Source organism: Schistocerca piceifrons, chromosome 11, assembly GCF_021461385.2.
Source record: "Schistocerca piceifrons isolate TAMUIC-IGC-003096 chromosome 11, iqSchPice1.1, whole genome shotgun sequence".
Classification (NCBI taxonomy): Eukaryota; Metazoa; Arthropoda; class Insecta; order Orthoptera; family Acrididae; genus Schistocerca; species Schistocerca piceifrons.
Genome location: NC_060148.1, coordinates 56,610,678 through 56,634,750, shown reverse-complemented (window position 1 = coordinate 56,634,750; position 24,073 = coordinate 56,610,678).

Genomic DNA, 24,073 nt, shown 5'->3' with positions numbered 1-24,073 from the left:
GTATCGCTGAGGCACGCAAGCCTCCCCACCAACGACAAGGTCCATGGTTCATGCCAGTAAATATACATAAAAAATAAGGCATATTAAAATTCGATAACCTACTGTGTCTTGAAATTAACTGAAAATTCTAAAGTGGATGGAAGTTCGTTCACTTGAACATTGATTAATGTTGCAACTATATCTCAAACTATTGAAAAGCCATGTGAAATCTTTTCTGCATCTTGTGCCATCTTAGTTGAGGGACTGAATATTTTATATGACCTTTCGAGATATGGTTAGATGTATATTCATTGAAAGCCACCTACATTGCCAGACCTATCAGAACTTGCTTACTGGTTGATGTATGTTTTGTGTAGTAACCAGATGGGATCAACAAAAGGCTCAGATCCCACACATCTGCTTTGACCCACGAGTTGTGTTGTGTGATGACACGTTCGCTTGGTGCGTTGTTGTTGTTGTTGTTGTTGTTGTAGTAATAATAATAATAATTATTATTATTATTACAAATATTAAATTAATACAAAGGTCTATTAATAACATTTTGCTATTTTTTTTTATCTGCTATGAACCCTCTCCTTTCAGGACAGCCTGCTTGACTACACTGCAGTGCTCCTTTATTTCATTGATATAGTTTTTTCAAGATCATGGTCTGCCATGTTTGTATGCTAAGTGGTCTCCATTCAAAATCTTTTTGGCGACTGATCTGATATTCTGACTTATGCTCATACCAATGTCGTCATCCTCAATCTAGTTGTTATTTCATTATCGTGATATTCTGTCATCCATTGTAAAAAGTAAGTTTCCTGGAATCAGTCTTCTTTTGAAGTTAGAATTTAAAATTAATAGTTATGACACACAGCTTAGGATACATTCAAACATTATCCTACCCACCCTTTTGTTGTTGTGGGGAAACTTGTCCCACCAAAAAGAATTCATATACCCTACTACTTTTCTACTGTTTTATATTTTGTATTTTACTTCTGTATGCGCGAATCTACATTTGTCAATATGTGCTCATTGATGTTTAGATTGTTCTCACGTCTCAAAACTGTACATTAGTGTGTGTTTCAAATCTAGTCTCACTGTTTACTACTAGATATTTGGCTGTCGTTTGGCTACTCTGTTGTCCTCATTCATTATTTTCATGTTGTAAACGTCGTACCAGAATTTCTAGATTATGTTCGTCTTGTGTTTGACTTACTTGATTATTTGACCCACTTCTATATGTAAAATGAACGTTATGGGTAATGTACTGCAACTTTCTCAACTCTTTTGTGACATAATTAGATTCTTATAATGTTGACACTCTTTAAATTTGTGTCTTATCTGTCCATTACTGTAGTACCCTTGGATGACCATTCATACCCGTATCTTTCTGGGTCTCCCACTGTTTTGTTTTAGGAACTGTGTCATAAAGTTTGGCTGAATTTGCAAAGGCAATATGTAACTCCTTCCCTGCTGCTATAAATTTGTTACCTATTGTAAAATGCAGGTGAATTCTACAGGATCTGTTCTGCCTAAACCCCTCTGGTCTTTCCAATACAGCAGCCTACATTCTGGCTTATGTTTTCCTACAAAATTTTGCCAAATAAGCAGCTCTTTGTGCTGTTCACAGTAGTGTTCCTGTAGTAGTTAGTGTTCCTTCTATTCCACATCTTGATAATGGAAGCCCTCTACTCTGATGGCATTTCAGTCCCTTGAAAACAGTTTTTCTTAAAGCTTTTCTTCAAATAGTGTTTTCTACCTTTCAGTACTTCAACAGGAAGGTTTCCAGAATCAGGAATGAAGATAATTAAGAGTTTTGTCTTCTTGAGCAAATTGTTGTGCTCAAAATATCATCTGAGGTTGCCTCCAAGCAGATGTTTTACTACTGAGATGTAGAGGCCAGAAGCCAAAAAACTACCATCGCTTTGTTTCTACCAGCCTGAATGAAAATTAATAAACAGTTGTGATCTGTGATGGCTTGCAGAAAACAGGAAATATGGTTTTGTAATTATAATGCATACTTTCATTGTCAAACAAAAATTTCATCACAATGTATATTGCCATTGCATTTTGGAAATTTTTGTTTCTGTTGAAGATGTGTGGAAACTATGTTTATCTTTTCATTTAATGTAGCAGAATACTTAGCTGAAAGCATTTTTCAAGTGACTTTCATAGTATTCCTACAGTTGTCTTGCATCCTGAACTGTTCTACAGCTGAATGAGAGGAAGATCCAGTTCCAGATATCCAAATGGTTAAAATTATAGGTTTGTGTCCAATACAAATTAATATGAAAAGGCACGAATCTTGCTTTATGGTCCCATATTTTTTAAGTGTAAGTTTTACATTGTGGCAATGCTGAGACCAAACAATAAAAATCTGTTAAAATTTTCATTGCTATATGGTTGCATTGCCTCTAAGCCAACATATCTTCACACTGCTGTCCTAAGTTAACTGCAGTTAGGTAAAATTAATATTCTCTCAAAATGAATCGTGTGATGTGACCTGTACATTAAATGTTAATTAAAACTGTCACAGCCATGTCTCATGTTTGTTCATTACACCATTTCTGTAAATGAACATTTTCAGGTGACACTGAAAATTCACCAACAACCTTTGTAACAAACTCACAAAGTGATAAAAAATGTTTCATTATCATGACAAAAAATATCTAATTGTGATATGTACTACAAAAAGGCAGTCTGGAACATGACAGTGACAATGAAACACCTCACTGATGTTGAACATTGTTTTGTTCCTTGCCCATATTGCTGGCTGACCTTGTTAACTTATCAGTTTTTCATTATGCTCATCATGTTACAGAATGTGTGCTTCGGCATAGTGTGTGATGATTGGATTATTTGATTTATGTTATTGGTACAGTTCTGCCACTTTGTGAAAATCAGTTGTGAATGATTGTTGGCAAATTCTCAGTATCAAGAGATGTTCATTCAGAACATAACCAGTTGCAATTTCCTAAATATATCTGAAATACAGTTGTGGTAGCTTTTAAATTTTCCACTGTGAAGACACAAAATGAACAAGATACTATTTGATATATCTGTAACACACAAGATGCATATTTGGTGCAAGTAACAAAAATAATGCTACCCTAATGCCACCAATAATTTCTGGTGAATTACACACTCTGATTAATGCTAGATCTCGGTTCTTGTTTCAGTTTCTTTGAATTATTGTAATTTTTTTCAGTTTTAGGCCTGCATTACTTGAAATTCAATGGCAAATTTCCTTGAGCTTTTAATGAAGATTTATTTCGTCCTAAGTGATGTGTATGTGTAATGGAGTTGTCGAGAGGAAGTCCTTCAGAGCCGGCAGTACTGTTGCCGTCTTTCTGTTGTGATCTGCATTCAGAAACGATAGTCATTTATGTAGTTGCAACAATACTGAGGCATAGGCCTAGAGGTGTATTCAAAATCATGTTACACAATTAGTTGAATTAGGCAGGCAAAACAGCTGCATCAAGTTTCTACAACTGTTAGAGATCTTCTTTTGGTGACTTTTCTGCAGGCTCATCTCTTCCTAGCTCAAAATTTTCCTATCGCCTTGTAACTATGTCACTTTCTTTAATTACTTGTCTCAAAAGTTTCCTTACAAAGAAACCCACCCATCGCACCCCCTTCAGATTTAGTTATACCTTGAAAAACTAAACACAGGTCAATCGAGAAAATAGGAAGAAGGTGTGTGGAACTATGAAAAAAATAAGCAAAATATACAAACTGAGTAGTCCATGCGCAAAATAGGCAACATCAAGGAGTGTGTGAGCTCAGGAGCGCCGTGGTCCCGTGGTTAGCATGAGCAGCTGCAGAACGAGAGGTCCTTGGTTCAAGTCTTCCCTCGAGTGAAAAGTTTACTTTCTTTATTTTCACAAAGTTATGATCTGTCCGATCGTTCATTGACGTCTCTGTTCACTGTAATAAGTTTAGTGTCTGTGTTTTGTGACCGCACCGCAAAACCGTGCGATTAGTAGACGAAAGGACGTGCCTCTCCAATGGGAACCGAAAACATTTGATCCGATTCCTCCACAGGAAAACACGTCTGATACATTCTATATGACACTGGTGATGGCATGTGCGTTACATGACAGGAATATGTTGTCAACCCACCTAACTTGTACACTTGGCGAATGGGTAAAAAGATTCTTCATCCTTGCCCGATTTATGTTTTCTTGTGGATGTGATAATCACTCCCAAAAAAGTGATGAAAACGTAAGAGTTTGTCACATAAACTGCAACAAATGAATGCAACAGTTTCACAGTAGCACAGTTTTCCCTGTGATCTGTCAAAACATATATTTTTAACATTTTCAAACTGTGGAATTGGCCCAAAAATTTGTAGGTGAGATAAACAAACTTATCCCATTGTTCAGTAAGGATTTTTTTTTCCCTCCGACCAGTCAGGATACGAAAAGGAAATTCATATGAAAGGCCCATGCAAATTATTGATACCAAGAAAAATGTATCAAGATAAACTAACACATTGGTGCTCAGTTACGCCAACTTAATCTGGTTGGTAAATTGGCTGGAAAGGTATTGTGCTGCAAGAAGTTTCAGGAGCTCTGCACCCTACGATTCTCTCTCTTGGGCGTGATCTTGCAAGGTTAGTAGAGAATATTTACATCACAGCAAGAAAAATGGGCACAAGAGAACTACTATGGTAGCAGCACTGCCTTTTGCCAATAGCTGGTCAAAACAATTTGCTTTTTCTTGATTCCTTGTCTGCCTATAAAAATCATGCTCCTTTAGAGCAAACCATCCCACTTGAAAAGCATGTGACATTGCAGTTCATACCACCTGGAATCACTGGACAATTGAGCCTCTTGATATTTGTTTTTTCCACACCTATAAAAAATTATCACACTACGTACAGCTATGCATTAGAGAATAGCCAGTTTAGCGATAAGCTCCACCACAGACTGTTTCACATTTGGTTGTGTGCCATCACAATCTGTCAGTTATCATTACCCCAATATGATTCTATATGCATTCTAAAAGAGTGGATACCTAGCTGATGTCCTGCACAGTTTGTAACTCCCAAGGAGTTCACCTTTGATCTTGATGGTGTGAATCTTTATCACTGTGGCATGCTGTTTTTCATAGTGTGTTAATGGTGAAAGTTCCTATTTTGTTTTGACATTTCTTGAATGTCAGTGAAGTCCATTTTGTGAAGTGTAATACATACATCCCATAGTGAGGTGATCTCTGCACCTGTCACACTCATTTTATGTCGGTCTCCTAAAGCATTTGGTGAGTCATTAAAGGCTAATATTTTTCCTACCATACTTGTTAACGCAACTTTCAAATGAGCCTTACTAACAATTGAACTTGCAACCTTGTCTTAAAGTCTCTCCTTGCAAGATTTCAATTTTCATAGTTGGCATGCTCAATAGTTAAGGTGACTGCTTATAAAAAACGGGATTTCCAAGTTCAACTCATCATTGTGCTATGAAAAAAATTTACTTCATTCAATCGTTGTTACATGGGTTAACGTCTAACTTTTAAAATCTGTTAGGTCTTTATTGGAATGTTTTGGATGAACTGAAAGCGCCTGGTGCTTGAAACTTTTGTGTTTATAATTTTTTTTTTTTGTCTAAAATGGACTGGTTTAGAAACATACGCGTGAGTATTTCAGTAAACTTGGGTGTGGTTGTGAGGAGAAAATGGATGAGAGGTGAAGAAAGAATGAATGTGGTTCAATGTCTGTAATGAATAAGACATTATATTTGTGGTAACAGACACCTCAAAGGCAATTGAAAAGGAGCATCTGTCAGATTTAATAAATGCATTTGTGCGGCATACATTTCAATAAACTTTGAATACTTGTTTCCATATATAGCCATGCAGCTATGGAAACATTCATTCTCCTGCTAGATGATTTGTCTGCAGGCTGTGGCTGTTGGTCACTTCATTAGAAGATAAAACATTTGTTTTGCTTACCTTTAGTAATGGTGAGTGCTTTCTAATATACCATACTGCTTCCATATAATTTAAGGAGCAACTTACTGACTGAATAGAGTAGTCACAATGAGCAGACACACGTGCATATCGCTACATTGTACTGATTGATTACATGGTGCTAGCACTAGTTTCACATGATCTGTGATTGTGGGATCCATTTTTTCCTTCCAGGGGACTTGGTTGCTATCAAAACAGTCATCATGTAGCAGCTATAGGATTTTGAGCAGATGGTGCATGTATTTGTTTCTAGTTTCTTGTTTTCAGTATTATGTGCACAGTGCTGTTGCTAGTAATGAGTAACTCTGGACCTTACTTCAAATGCTTCTGCAGTTTTCTAATACTAGATGCCTCAATGGGCAAGTCCAAGCCTACAAATACAAAGTGTTGGATTCATTGTATAGTAGTTCATAGATATGTTCTGTCAGTGCTCTCTTTTTCCACAGTCAGATTTGTGTATGCCATAAATGCAAAATTCAACCATAGTTCGGAATCCATGTTAAACTGTAGGTCTCCTGTAACTGGTGGGTGTGTCAGTTCAGAGCTGGGAGGAAAACAATGACATAACTCATCCAGTAGACAATGCCTAGCAGAGAACTGTAATGTTCAGAATAATGTGCAATTTGATAAGATTTACCTTTAGTTTAGGTTTACATTCACTTTGTACAACATTTCAGGACATGTATTCCCCACAGTAACAAACAGGTGACATACCATTGATGGTCATGTCCTTTGTAGGCTCACAGCCTTTAGTTTTTAGAGATCTGACTATGATTCTAATGGTTGGCTATCAGACTGTAGGGAGTGAGACTTAGTTTAGCCATGACTGCATAAAGCATTAAACTGTAGCCAAACTGTATTGGTTGTAGCTGTAATTATTTACTTCAAAATTAATCATGAAAGCTGGTAAGGTTCTACTGAAATAAAAGATGGCATTCTTTAACTTGCTCATTGTCAAACAATGGAAAACATGCCAGCTCTATCTTAATGATTCCTTTGATGATACTGACAAATTTTAAAGGCTATTTGCTCCAAAAGAGCCATGGATAATAAAACAACCCTGTTCCAATGAAATAGTTCTCTCAGTTCACTGTTAAACTCTTCACAATTCAACTTTGCATTTTGCTGGTTCACACCTCTTTCATTACATGTTCATGTGACTCAGTCTGCCCAACTGCTGCTTCACATCTTTACTACTAACTCATATCTTCCTTGTGCCATGCCATTGCTGTATCTGCTGAAAGAGGTGGGAGTTTGTCGAAAGTTCTAGAGGCTAAGGCTTGCGAGCTGCCTTGTGTTGGTAGGTAGTTTTCTGGCAAGAATATTGATCACGATATACTTACACCTCCACTTACCTGCTAATTAGCTATACATAAAGGAGCTTTCCAATCAAAAAAAAAAAAAATTCACATTTAATCTGCTACATGTCTGGTATCCTGATTGCAGTACACTGATAGTCTTTATGCAGTGTACCTACTGTTTTCCACAAATAACACAGGTTATAAAATATGCAGCTGATATTATCACAAAATCTAATTTGAACCTCTAATTCTGATCCAAACAAGGTACTGTAGTTGGTACTGAGGGTGACTTTACAAATTGAAATCTGTACTTTTGGCTCACTAGCACATGTAGCGATTATTTCCCTTTCAGCCAACAGTCAAGAAAAGGCAGATGGCTCTTGAGGGCAGAGGTTGGCTCTTGAGCCCAGCTCACAGACTTCATTGTTTCCCTCATGAGCCACAACTTGACGCTGGCCAGTAGTTCACATCTCATATGAGATGAGACCACCACTTAATGTATAGTGTTAATTTCTCATCTGTTCTTACCAGGCTGCTGTTTTCCTAAGGGTTTGTCGCTTGTCTGTCGTTGTAGTTCCCAGTGATGAGTAACCTCTGACTCTTTGCAAGTCTGTACCCTTCAGGAATGTTTTTCCCCACTCCTAACAACAAAGTGAGTTGTGCTGGTTTGGCTTCATATCAGAAATGTTAAATTTGCATAGGTGTATTGGAATAGCTTAGTAGAATGTACTAACACTTGGCTTCCACCCAAGTCCACTGCTGCACTATGTTTTGTTATTCAGTTAAGGCTGAATACAAAACGGCGAGATAAACACTTAAGAAAGTGCACCTCAACAGGACACCCCCCCCCCCCCCCCCACACTCTCTTTAGGTGGCATAGTCACTGCAACAGAGACAGGTGCATCTGCTAGCAGTTAGTGAGCCTCGGGGGCCATCACAGGATTATGCATGTAAGTTTGTGTGGAACATGGCAGTCAAGAGTGCCGCACACACAAGGCTGCCTGGCTTGTGTAGTTTAGACTGGTCTGAAATCTAGAATGGCATTTGTGCTGCAAGGGTGTTAATTCCAGCAATTTTCATGTGAAAATTTGCACTTTATTGCTACTACAGCAGTGCGTGTTGCAGCTATCAACATGAACATAAATCAAAGAAAACAGTCTTTGGGTTAAAGAGTACATATACCAGTAGTCATTCTTCTTTGAAATAATTACCCAGACGACTATTGAAACTAGACAGTGAACAAATGGTGTCTTATTGGACTTTACCATGGCCACCACTATCAGTTGTACACTTGTTGATTTATCATTGTTGTATTAGTGTATCATTTTCATCATCCTCACTACCAACCGTGAGATTGATACACAACCGCAGAACCATCCATGTCAGAAAAGTTTACCCTTGGCCACTTTTGGTGAATAAGTAAAAGCATACCTTAGTACCCTAACATTAGTATATCAACATCATAGAGATAAAAAAAAGAGATACCTGCCACTAAGCTTAAAATCACAAACTTTAACTTTTTTAAATAAGCCTGTTAAACTTTCTTTTTTTCCAACATAGTCTTGGTTTGTATTGGGGAAAACTGCGTTGTAGAATGCAACCAAATTATCATAAACCTTGGAATTTGATGTCTTACTTTCATTGTCATTGTAGCTCAATTTCCATAAGCACTGTGGGTGTATTTACAAATTTTGTCATCAAGTCACTGATCCAGCAAATCATTGCTATGTAACTATAACTTTTATCAATTTCGCTTGTCTCCTTACAAACTAGCATAGTCTCAACGAATCTTCCACTTTGGAGTAGAACTACCTAGGTCAGGGAAGATTCTGAAAGACTGACAAAGTTCAATAAAAAAAACTAAATATTTGTGGTTGATCTGTGTCACACTGTTGATGTTTCCCACTGAGCTTGATTTCCAACAGTCGCTGCTCTATTAAAGTCAGATTAGTGGTAGCTGTAGCAGGGTGAAGATGACAGAATTCGTACATTTTGCCCCAACTCTTGCAAAATCACAAACAAACAATAAAATTAAAAAGAAATGTTAGTGCCCGTTGATAAAAGTTATATGTTTTTGTGTGACAGCAGTGCAAGACTATTTGACTTTAAGAATTGTTGAGGAGTAATCCGGCAGTGAATTTGTTCACTATTGCATATAAAGCAAGCAGTCACTCCTTTTGCCCCAGACACTGTTTCCTGCATCTATTTGGCTTGGTGCAAAACTTGTCTTAAAACCATTGGTATCTAAATGCCATGTACTTGAACTGTTTTCTGTGACTTATGAAAGACTCCCTGATGGTACATTAAAAGGCTGTATATTTATTAGTATGTGAACAAATTTGGCAGTTTCATAATTTGTATAATTTCAGAAGTAAGTAAATTTTATAATTTATAACTCTTATACAATTCACCATATGAGGACTGTTCAAAAAATGCCGGAACATTCGCAATTTCAAACGAATGGTGTGTCGGAGCAAAATGTGGTTGGCATCCCTGCACATGTCTGTGTTTAATGTGTAACTGAAAGAAGTTTTACTGTTGTATATCTATTAGTTATGGTTCAGTGCTGTATTGGGGAGAGCATTATGTGACACGATTTGTAAATTAAGAGATGGCAGAGTTAGAGGAGCAACAAGTCTGCATTACATTTTGTGTGACTCTATAAAAATTTTAACACACACACACATTAAATGATGCAGGAAGCCTACAGTGATGGGTGTTTAAGCTGTACTTAGTGTCACGAATGTTTCACACAGTTTAAAATGGCCAGATGGAAGAAAGAAATTATGCATGCCAGTCAAAGCCTGACTGGCCTAGAGATTGCAGAAGAATGTAATATTTCAACTGGATCATGTCATGAAATCGCGGCATGTTGGAATACCATCATGTTGCTGCCAAGTTTGTTCCATGGCTCAAGAGTCAAGACCAGAAAGACATTGCAGTCTGTGAAGAGCTTTTGGATTGTGCAAATGAGATGTCCCTGAAGAGAGTCATAACTGATGATAAGACGTGTGTATCATTGTGATAGAGACCCAAGGTTCCATCTTCACAATGTGTCAGGGAAGTTTCTGAAAGACCAGAAAAATGTTTGTCAGGTCAGGTGAAATGTCAAAGCCATGCTGATAGTTTTGACTTCAAAAGATTAGTTCATCATGAATTTGTACCACATGGACAAACAGTTAATTGATAATACTAGTGGGACGTGTTGGGATCCTGCAAGAAAATGTGAGGAGGACACTGTCTGAAATGTGGCAAGACAATTCATGGCCATTGCATTATCATAATGCAATAATTCGTCCCTTTTGGTGTATGACTACTGAACAAAAAATGAAATCGCTGTTTTGCCTCATCCTCTGTAGTCTCCAGACCTGGCCCCTGTAACCGTATTTTTATTTTCAAAATCGAAAACCCCATTGAAAAGACAGAGGTTTGCAACAATAGGAGAGATAAAGGAAAATTTGTAGATGGAGCTTTGCACGATCCAGCAAGAGGTTTATGAAGACAGTTTCTGGAAGTGGAAACCGTGTTGGGAGCATTGTATTTCGAGGGGATCATGAACAATAAGTAAAAGATAAGTGTAGAAAAATTTTGTGGAGAAAGTTCTGGAGTTTTTGAACAGACCTCGTGTTAGTACCATGATACGGTATTAGTGAAAAAGAGAAAGTTGTCAAAGTTTTGTTGTGTATTTCATTTTTTGTACAGAAATGAAGTTTCAGTTAAAGTAAGTTGAAACTCTTACAATGTTTTACCAATCACTGCTTGGTATGTAAGAAATGTTATTTAGTGGACAATTTTGTACTGATATCTGGCTTCCAGAGTGTCAGATGAAACTGCGCCACAGAGTTGTAGATTATGTAGCTGAGACAAGAAAAACATGAAGCAGGGAAGCTAGATCTATGCAATCCATGCAGAATTAGAAATGGCCTGTTTTGAATTAGATTGGTTGAAGGGGGGTAGAGAGATAGTGAAAGCTGGGAGAAGGTGACAAGTAACAGACAAACAGAGAAACATCATAAATAACATTTCAGGTTCCAGTTAGCAACTAGTTTGCTTCTTACATAAATACAAGAGGAGTCTCAACCTGTGTTTTTATATATATATATATATATATATATATATATATATATATATATATATATATAGGGTGCAGCAAACTCGTAGGAATGACTTTAAGGCTAGGTCAGTAGAAAATTCTTGATACTAGGGATCAGTCATGGGAGACATGTAGACCAATTGCTACAGGAAAAGATAGGTGTAGAATACCAGGTTACAATTTTTGTGACACCTAGTGCCAAACTAAGTCAGGTGATGGAACCTCGGGTCCTTCCGCAGATATTTTGATGGGGGGGGGGGGAGTGATGCTGTTTTTTCAGCAATATGAGCAGCCATCGGTTAACATGACTGTAGGCTATGTGAACAAAGAGCTGTGCAAATTCCTTTTGACTGCAACAATCTCATATCTGCACCATGCTTGTTGATGTGATTGGTAGATGGGGATGGACTAATGATGGCCAGCACCAGAATAGGAGGAAAGATATGCTGAGCACCTTGCATAAAGTGTAAGGGGGCTGCAAGCATACAAGGTAAAATCCCCTTGTGTTTACTGGAATCAAAGGAGCACATTTTTTAGATTAGTCAGACTGCAGAGTATGGACAGAAATTAGAGCAATACATGACCATAATATGTGCAACAGTTTAGAGAAAAATAAAATTAATTTATTTCATCAGAAGATATAGGGTTATCAAAGAAATGAGAAGAGGTTATTGTATGCCTAGAAGATGTGGAAAATTCTGAAGTGACAGATGTTCTCTGCCTCTCAGAACACCATGTAATCACAGGGATGTAGAAGTTAAGTATCTAGCAACATAGACATGCATCATTTTCATGTAGAATTAATATGGAAAAGGAAGTTGCGATATATGTAAAAGTTGAACACACTCAAATATTAAAACAAGTAATTTTTGCATTGATCAGAATGTGGAAGCATATGCTTGTGAGTTGTTACTGCAGAATACTTCTCTGATAATTGTAATTATCTGCAGATCACCTATAGGAAGCTTTCAGTTATTTATAAGAAATCTAGATGCAGTATTGAACCACTGCCAGACAAGAAGAAACGCAGTAGTTTGAACTGTAAATGTTGATTTCTTAAAACATATGGACAGTAAAAATGGACTAAAGCTATTGTTTGGGTGTTTCAATGTAATTTCAGTGGTAAATTTTCCAAGTCATGTACAGCAAAACAACAGGAAAGTGATAACATTTTTATAGACAGTGCTCAGGCTGAAACAGTTGTTTACTCTATTTGCTAATGGACCATCTGACGAACATGCATAGCTAATGGAAATGGCACCTTACAACCTGGACGCTGTTTCCTACAGAGCAGTGAGACTTATTAATGAGAACTGGATACAATGTTTTAACAATAAGCTGAAAGGGATGGCATGGTATGAGGTATATGTAAAAAGAGACAATGCCAAATTCAGTTTATTCTTTAGTAAATTTCTGGCAATATTTCCAAGAGACTTTTCTGAAAATTATTCAGGGAATTCCTTAAAAATAGGAAGTAAGCCATGGATAACTATGGGAATCAAAATCTTATGTAAGAGGGAGGGAGAAACTTAAGTAAAGGCCAGAGTAAGTCAAGATTCGACATTACTTACATACTACAAGAAACACTATAGTATTTTAAGGAACATAATTAAATATTCAGAAGTATGCATGTTCCAATAGAAATAAATAATGCAAATTATATCAAAACTATATGGAGCATTGGGAGACAATATTCCATAACAGTTAATCTAAAATGACAATGTTGTGACTGATAATTCGCAAGTACAAAGTACTTTTAGCAGTCACTGTCTAAATGTAGCAACAAATATAGGATTAAATGATCCAGTTAAGAAAGCTAGAGAATGTGTTAAAAATGTCATTCCACAAATCTTCAAGCAGTTAGAATAGCAGCAACATCCTTAATTGATTATATAAAATCTCTGAATAAGAAAAGCTTGTGTGGGGTTGATGGAATTCAAAAAGAATTCTGAAAAATTGAACCAGCGTAGTAATGTCCTTAGTGATACATTTAATGCATCACTAGCACAAGGAATTTTTCCAGACAGGTGAAAAAATGCAATATGAGCACAAGTCAGCAAGTGTATGGGTCCATGTCTGACAAATGCAAAGCCACTAAGAAGCCAACAAAGACAAACATTCTTCCACTTCTCCAATTTGGAGATAATCTGCAACAGTGACACTGTGCAACACCCCTGTCTAACTGACCTCCATTTCACCAGTGTGAATCACTAACTGATTCTCCACCATAGAATCAGGTGTCTGATCCATGGAGGTCACTGGAAGCCCTGGAGGAATAGTGGAACAGGATCCTCCAGCCTCAGAACCCTGTAGTAGTACTCAACCAAAATCTGGCACTCAGCAGCCACTGAAGTAATTGCCCCTTATAAAAGAAATATCTCCTATGTTCTAGTATCGCTTTTCTCCAATGGGGCCTTTGTGGTATCAGATCACAAAGGGCAGACTTACAATTGTTATTCCAATTGCAGTGCCAAGTTGTTTTATGCCTCCAAGAAACGAAATTATGCTGTCAAGACCACTTTGACCTCTTACAATTGTCTCCAGTTCAGCTCACGGGGGAGTCGTGATGCTCATTCAGGATGACATCCATAGCCAAACTATTTCAAGTGGTTGCTACAAGTGGTTGCTATTCATCCTCTCGCCAGTTTCAGCTTTTCTCTTTGTAATATCAACATACCCCTATCATGTGAACTTACCAGGGCAGACATCCTGCAGCTCATCTCTTGGCTCCCTCAAACCTTTCTGGTACTCGGTGACTTAAGCACTCACTGTCCAATTTGGGGCTCTGTCAGAACCTGAAGGTATTCTCAACCAGTTTACTCTGTTCTCTCAACACTGTTGAATCTACAGTTTTTCCAGATACCCCACACACTTTCTCACACCTGGATTTCTCATTCTTTACTCTACAGCTTGCACACCATCTAGAGTGGTCAGTCATCCAGGGCACACACTCAAGCTAACAGTTTTCATGCATAATGGCCCATCTGTATGCAAGACCAACTGGCAGGTTTCTAAAGCTGACTGGAGGCTCTACTTTTCGTCGCCAACCTTTGATGAACATTTCCACAGCAGTGATCGTCTGGTACAGTACCTTATGAATGTTATCCTTACTGCCACAGAATGTTCCTCCCCCCCCCCCCCCCCCCCCCCAAGCCTTTTTCCTGTTGCAATGTATCCCAGTCCCCTGGTGTACTGAGGAATGCTGTGACATGGTTCGCGTACGGAGATATGCTGTATGTCTTTGAATGCCGTCCAACAAAGGAGAACTGTATTTGTTATAAACAGTTGCATGCAAAGTGTCATTGCATTATCAGAGATAGCAAAAAGCTAGTTGGATCACTTTTACTTATTTTTAACGATTTTACTCCCTCTTCTGTTTGGGTGTAACCTATGTGGGTTTTCAGGAAACAAGGTACATCTCCCTGTTCCTGCCGTGACAGCAAATGATGCCATTGTGGATCCTATTTATATTTCTGACATCCTGTGTCGATACTTTGCAGAATTCTCGAGCTCTGCCCATTGCTGTTCCACCTTCTTAGCTCTGAAAAGAGCAGAGGTGGTTTGGGAGTTACCTTTCCCCTCTGAGAACTGCGAATGCTAGAATAAAATTTTATTATGAGGTAGCCCAAACATTCTGTCACCTCATCACAATCTTCCACCCCATTACCAGATGATATTCACATTCAGATGTTGCAGCATCTATCTCTTGATAGCAAACTGTTTCTCATTCATATGCATGATCACATCTGGATGGATGGCGCGTTTCAGAGATATTGGCATGAAGCTGCAGTAAGCCCCATACCTAAGCCTGGTTAGGACAAACTTCTCCCATCCAACTACCATCCCATTTCCCTCGCCAGCAATGTCTGTAAGGTGATGGAATGCATGATCAGTGGTTGGCTGGTATGATGGCTTGAGTTTCGGAATTTACTAACAAATGCACAATGTGGATTTCATAAGCATCACTCTGCATTTGATCATTTTGACACTGTGTCAACCTATATTACAAGTAGTTTTCTGTGGAAATGCCATACTGTAACTGTGTTCCTTGATTTCGGGAAGGCATACAATACTTGCTGTACATTGCACACATTGGGCTTCTTAGGCCATGTGCCCTATTTTATTTGAGAGTTTTTAAAATATAGGGTTTTCAAGGTATGTGTGGGTTCCGCTTTGTCTAACACTTCTATTCAGGAGAATGATGTGCCTCAGGGCTCCATTCTGAGTGTAGCCCTATTTGCCAAGGCAATTAACTCTCTCCCCTTCCAGACATCTCAGGCCTGTTTAGTTGAGTGATGACTTCAGCAATGTCTAAACAATCTTTACTCGTGGAGCATTGACAACATATTCTGCTTTCCCACTGAAAAACCTGTGTGTCTGAACTTATGGTGGCATAAGGAGTTTCTTGTACATCCTTATATCTCGAACCTGTTGCTCTTCAGTCTCTCGAAACTGTGAAATTCTTTGGACTCACACTCAATAGGAAACTCTGTTGGTCTTCTCACATATCTTACCTGGCAGCATGCTGTACCCAATCTCTAAATAGCCCAAGTGCTTAAAGTGGTACTTTATGGGGAGCAGATTGGACAAACCTCTTCCACTTACACCAGTCCCTTGTCTGATAAAAAATAGAATATTGGTGTCTTTTTGTTATTCATCTGCATGACCATCTGTTTTATGCCATCTCAACATGATCCACTGTAAATATGTATGTATGGCACTGGAGCTTTCAGCCCAGTTAGGAGTCTATGCAGAAGCTGCTGAACTAGTGCAGTCATATGGTGTAATGTTCTCCTTAGCAGAAATGCATATCATTTGTCCCCTGTGTCCAACCATCCACCCAATTTGTCCTTTTGTGATAACGACCTTGACTGCCAATATGGGGTAAGTGCATTTTCTTTGTTGCCTCCTGGAGTTTGCTTTCATATAGTGCTTTGGAAACTTAACCTAAAGTTACCTGCCATGGTCCCGATGGGTGAGGGCTGTTCACCGCCTTGGCTTCTTGCAGAGGTCTGCGTTCATCTTGGACTTAGTTCACTTCCTAAAAGACACTACTCTAGATTTGACCTGTCACTGTTAGTTTCTCAAACTTTGCAAGCAACTCGGAGACAGTACCATGATCTATACTGATGACTTTAAGACCGACCATGGTATCGAATGCGCCTATGTCATTGGTAATGAACATTTGATAGCAGCATCTAGAACAGTGCTAGGTTTTTGTTGCAGAGCTTTCCTCCCTCCAGCAGGCCACACAGTACATCTCATGCAGGCTTCTCAGTTGTGCATTATATTCAGATTTACTTAGTGCCCTCCAGAGCCTCTGTTGGGTTGGGGGAAGAGACCAAACAGCAAGGTCATTGGTGTCCCAGAGCCACTCCTTGAGTGCAACAAATCCACAAATGCCTCCACTTGCTGAGTGATGATGGACCCAACACGATATTGATGTGGCTCCCTGGTCACGTCAAAGTTTTGGGGAATAAAGCTGCCAAGGCTGCAATCAGACTACTTAGGCCTTTTTAGGTATACAGTCCCTTCAGATGATCTCTGTGTTGCTGCACGTAGAACCATTGTCACTCTGGCATGAATACTGATCTTCTGTATATGGGAACAAACTCCAGGAAATTAAACACATTCCAGCAGCTTGTACGAGTTCCTCTCACCCCTTTCATCGCAAGGAAATACTTTTAAATTGATCATCTTGGGGTTGAAGCTCTTTTCCATGTTTGCTTTAACAATAAGTATGTTTTTGGATAGGGTCCGCCTTTAGCAAAACACAGTTTTGTTTTCAAACCCAAACATGTTTCACTTCAATTGCAGCATCTTCAGTGGTTTTTTCATTTTTCATCTGTTAAAGATAAAAAATGTTCTTTACTGTTTGTATACATGCAACAATTAGTTTTTAAATTGTAATTACAGATATTTGAAAAAAACACATGAATTATGAATTCATACCGTTTTACCACATGGTGTGGTTTTTCTGATGGTTGTGTTTCTGCAGTGACTGTTTTGTTCCACAGTTTGTCATCTGCAACCAATTACGCCTTAAAGTAGATAAATTGTTTAAGCTAAAATTATGATTTGAAAATGGTTATTTCTATGACTGAAGTTAATTAATTCTCTCTCTCTCTAAACACACACACACACACACACACACACACACACACACACACACACACAGAATTAACTTCATAGAAATACCAATTTTCAAATTGTAATTTTGACTTAAACAATTTATCTACTTTAACGTGTAAGTGGTAGCAGGTGACAAACTGTGGAACAAAACAGTCACTGTAGAAACACAACACATCAGAAAAACCACACCATGTGGTAAAAAGGTATGAATTTATAATTTATGTATTTTTTCAAATATCTGTAATTACAATTTAAAAACTAATAGTTACAGGTATACAAACAGTAAAGAACATTCTTTATCTTTAACGGATGAAAAATAAATGCCCACTGAAGATGCTGCAACTGCAGTGAAACATGTTTGGGTTAAAAAACAAAATTGTGTTTTGCTAAAGGCGGACTCTGTCCAAAAACATACATACTTTTAGATTGGCTGTTTGTTGGGCACTGTTGTTTGTCACCATTTAAGTGGGGACCCTGCATCGCTGTGTGATTACTGCAGCCAACTATTGATAGTACACCATTTTCTGACCCAATGCTGATTTTATAACCATTCGTGTTTCCTATCTGAATTATCAGATACTTTAGCAGAAACAGCATGAGCTGTAGACCACATTTTATTTTCTATTTCTTATAGTAATGTTGCAAAGGAAATTTAATTTCCAACCATTTGAGCAAGCTCCTCAAAGTGGAGATGATCATTTTTAGTTTAGGCTCTGAGGATTATTGACTTAAAATTCATTCAGTAATTGGCCTTTTTAAGTAATGACATGTATGCTTATGACCTCAGTGGTTCTGCACTCTAAAGCACCAACAAACAAACAATAAACCCATTGTTAAAGCTTTCAGTAGCTCAGAAAGGAGTTCAGTATGCAGCAACAAAAATTGACCATTTGCCCTGTAATAGAAACATTCTGACAGGTAGGAAAGCAAGTTTTGGATCTAATATACAATCAGTTTCCCTGGATAACTCTCATTTCATTGACATATTGCTACTTAAATACTGATAGCCAGTATAAATAAATGAAATGGTGGTGCCCAAGAAAGGCTAAAAAGGAGTTCATTAATGTTAAACAGTAATTGCTTGTACACATTCTGTAAACAGACTTGTTAAATCATTTTGAAAAAAAGCATTGTAGAAATGATTTGTTGGACTCGTGAATAACAAATCATTGGTTTAAAACATTCAAATATGGCATAAATGTTTTCTTTTGCCATGAATATGCATGATCATTAGTGTCTTGGCCATGTTAGGTTTATGCAAGATGTGTTAAAAAGCTTCCCTCCCCATCACTTCATTCACCCCTCTCCTCCCCTCCCCTCTTAATAGAGACCCACATAAGAAATAATACAGAAGCTTTGACTGTATCACTTTTTTTTCCAGTTTCCTGAAGACCTATTAAATATTGGAGAGCCCAGTCTTCATGTAAAGAAAGATCCAGGGCTGGAACTACATATGGGTGGCCGTGACTGTCACCTTGATGTAAGTTTTTGTATCAGCATTGTATTATGCACAATATTAAGTTGAAATATCATGACACGTAATGGGGTCTTAATAGTATGGAATCGTAGGTAGTGAACCATTGTAACCTATGATAAAGTACAGGACCCAGCCACATTAATGTGACCACTGCCTATGTTAGGTGTCAATGTGCAATAACTGCACACTGATGGCAGATGGCAGCACTAGCTGTGAATTGTATATAAAACATGTCAGTGGGAAACAGCACAGTTGTTTTCGTAATGTGGAAACAGAAAAATCTATCTGGCATCCAAAAGGGCATGATGATTGTCTTCCAGCCAAGGGTGGAAGAATTTCTGAAATGGCTAAGTTTGTATACAGTTCACATGCTACTGTGGTGGTTAAAGTACACTGAAGAGCCAAAGAAACTGGTACACATGCCTAATATCATGTAGGGCACCCGCAAGCACACAGAATTGCCGCAACACAACATGGCAAGGACTCGACTAATGTCTCAAATAGTGCCGGAGGGAATTGACACTATGAATCCTGCAGGGCTTCCATAAATCCAAAAGAGTATGAGGGAGTGGAGATCTCATCTGAAGAGCATGTTGCAAGATGTCCCAGATATGCTCAATAATGTTCATGACTGGGGAGTTTGGTGGGCAACGGAAATGCTTAAACTCAGAAGAGAGTCCTTGGAGCCACTCTGCAGCAATTCTGGATGTGTGGAATGTCACATTGGTCTGCTGGAATTGTCAAAGACTGTCGGAATGCACAATGGACATGAATGGAAATAGGTGATCAGACAGGATGCTTACATACATGTCATCTGTCAGTTGTACCATACTTGCCAGGGGTCCCAAATCACTCCAACTGCACACACCCTACACCATTACAGAGCCTCCACCAGCTTGAACAGTTCACTGCTGACATGTAGTGCCCATAGATTCATGGGATTGTCTCCACATCTGTACACGTCCATCTGCTTGATACAATTTGAAATAACTCTTCCGACCATGCAACATGTTTCCAGTACTCAACAGTCCATTGTCGGTGTTGACAGCTCCAGGCTTTGTGTTGTGTAGTCAAGTGTATACAAGTGGATGTTTGGCTCCAAAAGCCCATATCAATGATGTTTCATTGAATGGTTTGTGTGCTGACAGTTGTTGATGGCCCAGCATTGAAATCTGCAGCAATTTGTGGAAGGGCTGCATTTCTGTCACATTCAAAGATTCTCTTTAGTTGTCATTGGTTCCATTCTTACAGGATCTTTTTGTGGCTGCAATGAAGTTTGAGATTTGATGTTTTATCGGTTTCCTGATATTCATGGAATACTCATGAAATGGTCGTACAGGAAAATCCCCACTTTATCACTACCTTAGAGAGGCTGTGACGCATCGCTTGTGTGCCTGCTGTAACACCATGTTCAAACTCACTTAAATCTTGATAACCTGCCATTGTAACCACAGTAACCGATCTAACAAGTGTATCACACACTTGTTTCTTACATAGGCATTGACGATCACAGTGCCATGTTATGCCTATTTACATCTCTCTGTATTTGAATACACATGCCTATACTAGCTTCTTTGGCACTTCAGTGTATATTGTGCATGGAAAAATTGCACTATGCAAAACCAACACAGAGGCAGCTGTGGTGTACTATGGGCCATAGTTAAAAGAGGTGAACAGTGACTGCGGAGATGTGTACAGGTAAATAGAAGAGCAACTGTCAAGCCGCTGACCACCCAGCCGAATCAAGGGGCTACCAAACAGTGGCCTATCAATGACTGTTCAGCAAATGCTGCTCTCCACAGAAGTTTCCTGGTTTATGCACCTATGCCGACTGCAGGTCATCGATGCCATAAAATCGTAGCACAGCTGGCCACAGCACTGTAGTTGGCATAGCTCCACATCTCTCAGTACATTCCAGAAATTCATTGACACTCTTCCTGCCTGTGTTGCTATCGTCTGTGCTGCAAAAGGTATATATTCGGGTGGTCATATTAATCTGATTGGACAGTGCATATCATAAATTTTCAAGAATCTTTGTAAAATTTCAACCAACTGTTACTTTGAGTTGTGGTTTGGCTGCTATGGACAGCATGTTAAATCTTTGTGAACCGTGACACTTGTATTAATTTTACTATGTGTGTGCCTTAAATTCATATTTGGTACCACTGTAGCAATGAAGACTTCTCTTAACAATGTGTTAATATGCCTGTTTGTCTCAGTAGTGCTGTAGCAGAAAAGCATTAAGAGATGAAGCTGTCAGCTGTAGGCAGTAAGATATACAGGTTATTTCAGCACAGTGGTAACAAACTTTTAGGACAGACAGAGTACACCTGAATGATGGCAAATCAAGTAGCAATGTGTGGTTGGAAACTCCTTCTTTGGCGGTGATGACACCAAACCCAAGAAAGGAAGTACAAGAACAGGACAAGAAAACATGTTCATTAAGCTTAATACAGCTAAAATGCTAGGACAGCTGTGGCTGCTGTGCACAGTAGATGGTGATTCACTGCAATATCAGATTTTGCAACATATACATGCTCACTGTGTCCATGCTCACTTTGAAGCTACATTTTGCCTACCGCAGAGTGGAAGTAGTATGACACATTACACAAACACAGAGCCTGCCTATAAGCATGTGACATATCAGGCTGCTGATAGCGGTGGGCGAAGTGCAGAGCACGTGTTTGTCCAATGTTACACCATCTGCCACACCTTCTTTGCACAATTGCAGAGGTGGTCATCCAGAAAGATATCATGTGGCTAGAGACGACAGTGTGAATGAACAGTAACAGCTGCAGCCAATGAGAGGAGTCTGTTCTGTGGCTGGTACAGCTCCTGATGCCAGTACACTGGTTGTTGGTCGTTTTTGGGCCTCTCACAGTATTGTCTGTCAGATTCTTGATGACAACTCCACACACTTGTACCACACCCAACATGTGCAGTTCTGGATGAAGACAATTTTGCTCCATGAATGGCCATTGTATGGTGGTATATACAGATGCACACAGCAGATCCCCATTTCACAGCCACCATTTTGTTCTCTGATGTGACCTTCATCAGAGGGAATGTTGAACCCACGTAACACCCGCATATGGACAGAGGAGAACCCAGAGGCAGCAAGAATCTGCAGCCCAGACAGTTCTCAGTTAGTGTATGGGCCATCATTGTCAAACACCACATTGTCAAACTATACTTCTTGCCCTGTTTGGTGACAGGTGCAGTCCATTTATTTCATGGTTCTTCAGCAAGTAATGCTATAGCTATTGCATGACATGCACATACATGCTGTTATGAATTCTGCCGCACTACAGCCTTGATGGTAATTGCCATCTATGTGTAATGTATCATCAACACTGGATCAAATGGAATGATGTTTATTGGCCAGCAAGATTACTAGACCTCCCTTGTCTTGACAACCTCCTCTGGGGATACATAAAGACAGTAATGTACAAAACCCGTGTTAACAGTGGTGTGGACTTTATTGCACACATTGTGGCAGTTAATGTGGAAGTCCAGGACATGCCCAGTTTTTTCCAGGACATTGGATTATCAATTTGCTGGAAATGTGAGGTGTACAACATGGTCTGTGATTGTAAGTTCATGTTTCATGTGTCACTACCTCATCAGGAAAGCATATCTGACCATGCTTTGCCATGTGATTTTCCATTGTCTGGGTGACCCTATCTTCCCTGAATGTTTGTAACTGCTGTGCTGAAGCACTCTGTACCTCAGGCTTGCTTGTCACTGTTCACTGAAGTATTTTTTAAAAACTGCCATTATTACAGAAATCGTGCATCGGCTATAGATAAGGAAGACAGTTATATCCATTGCACATGGCACAAATTTGCATTGTAATGGAGCATTTAATTTTCTAATCAGCACGCACTGAAGGCACTGTCACTGTGTGAAGCTGTGTAAATATCAAGAAATTTGGTAAAGACTGGTGATACTATATGGACTGCTTATCAATTTGATTGATGACCAGGAAGTGTTGTGTTTTTGTGGGTTTTCACTTGAGAATCCAATTTGCAGCCTACCGGGGCAGCCGAGCAGTTCTAGGCGCTTCAGTGTGGAACCGCGCGACCGCAACTGTCGCAGGTTCGAATCCTGCTTCGGGCATGGATGTGTGTGATGTCCTTAGGTTAGTTAGGTTTAAGTAGTTCTAAGTTCTAGGGGACTGATGACCTCAGATGTTAAGTCCCATAGTGCTCAGAGCCATTTGAATTTTTGCAATTTGCATCTCACTGTGGTCTGACTTTAATTTTGAACTGCTTATACACCAGGTTGTGCATTGGAGTGCGAATGCTACTTATAGCAGATCAGTGTGCCACTGAAATAAGAGGTTTTTATGATAGGAGTGGAATTTGGAAGTATGCCAAAGGAGGTGAAAACAGCCAAATCAGATTTATATCCTGGTGCAAAACACATACAAGAAGAAAATTGAAAGAAATCTGCTCAAATATCTGACGGAGTACTCTGGTGCCTTGAAGAGCTAGGAAAGTTCTCAAATCTTGATTTTTCAGAGGCGTATGGAAAGAAATAAGCTGTTCATTTCTCTTTCTGTTCTTAGCAATAATAACCAGCTTTGTAAAATAAGATGGTCTGGGGTGAGTATTGGAATTATTACTCAATAGATCATCGTAAAATGGAAAAGATAACTGAACCACCTATGGTGTGATATTACAGAATAGTGACAAACATTAGTCAAACTGATAGGATGAGGCATACAGAAGTTCTCTGCAGACACAGTGGAAAAAGAAACCTGCGGGGAAAATGTTGACAGGAAAGGGAGAGGATGTCACGATATTGGTAAAGACTTCAGGGAATAACGTTCATGGCACTAGAGGGAACTGTAAAAGGAGAAATGTTAAGGGAATACAGAGATGGGAATATACCAACAAATCATCAAAGATGGTGGGATGTAGTTGCTACTCTGAAAGGAAGAGTGTACTAGAGGAGAGGAACTCATGGCAGACTTCATCAAACTGGGCAGAAATTTCTCACCTACCCATTGCAAATAATAATAATAATAATAATAATAATAATAATAATAATAATACACATGTGAATTAGGAACTGTAGAAGCGGTGTAGCTAATTTTGTTTTCTTATGACT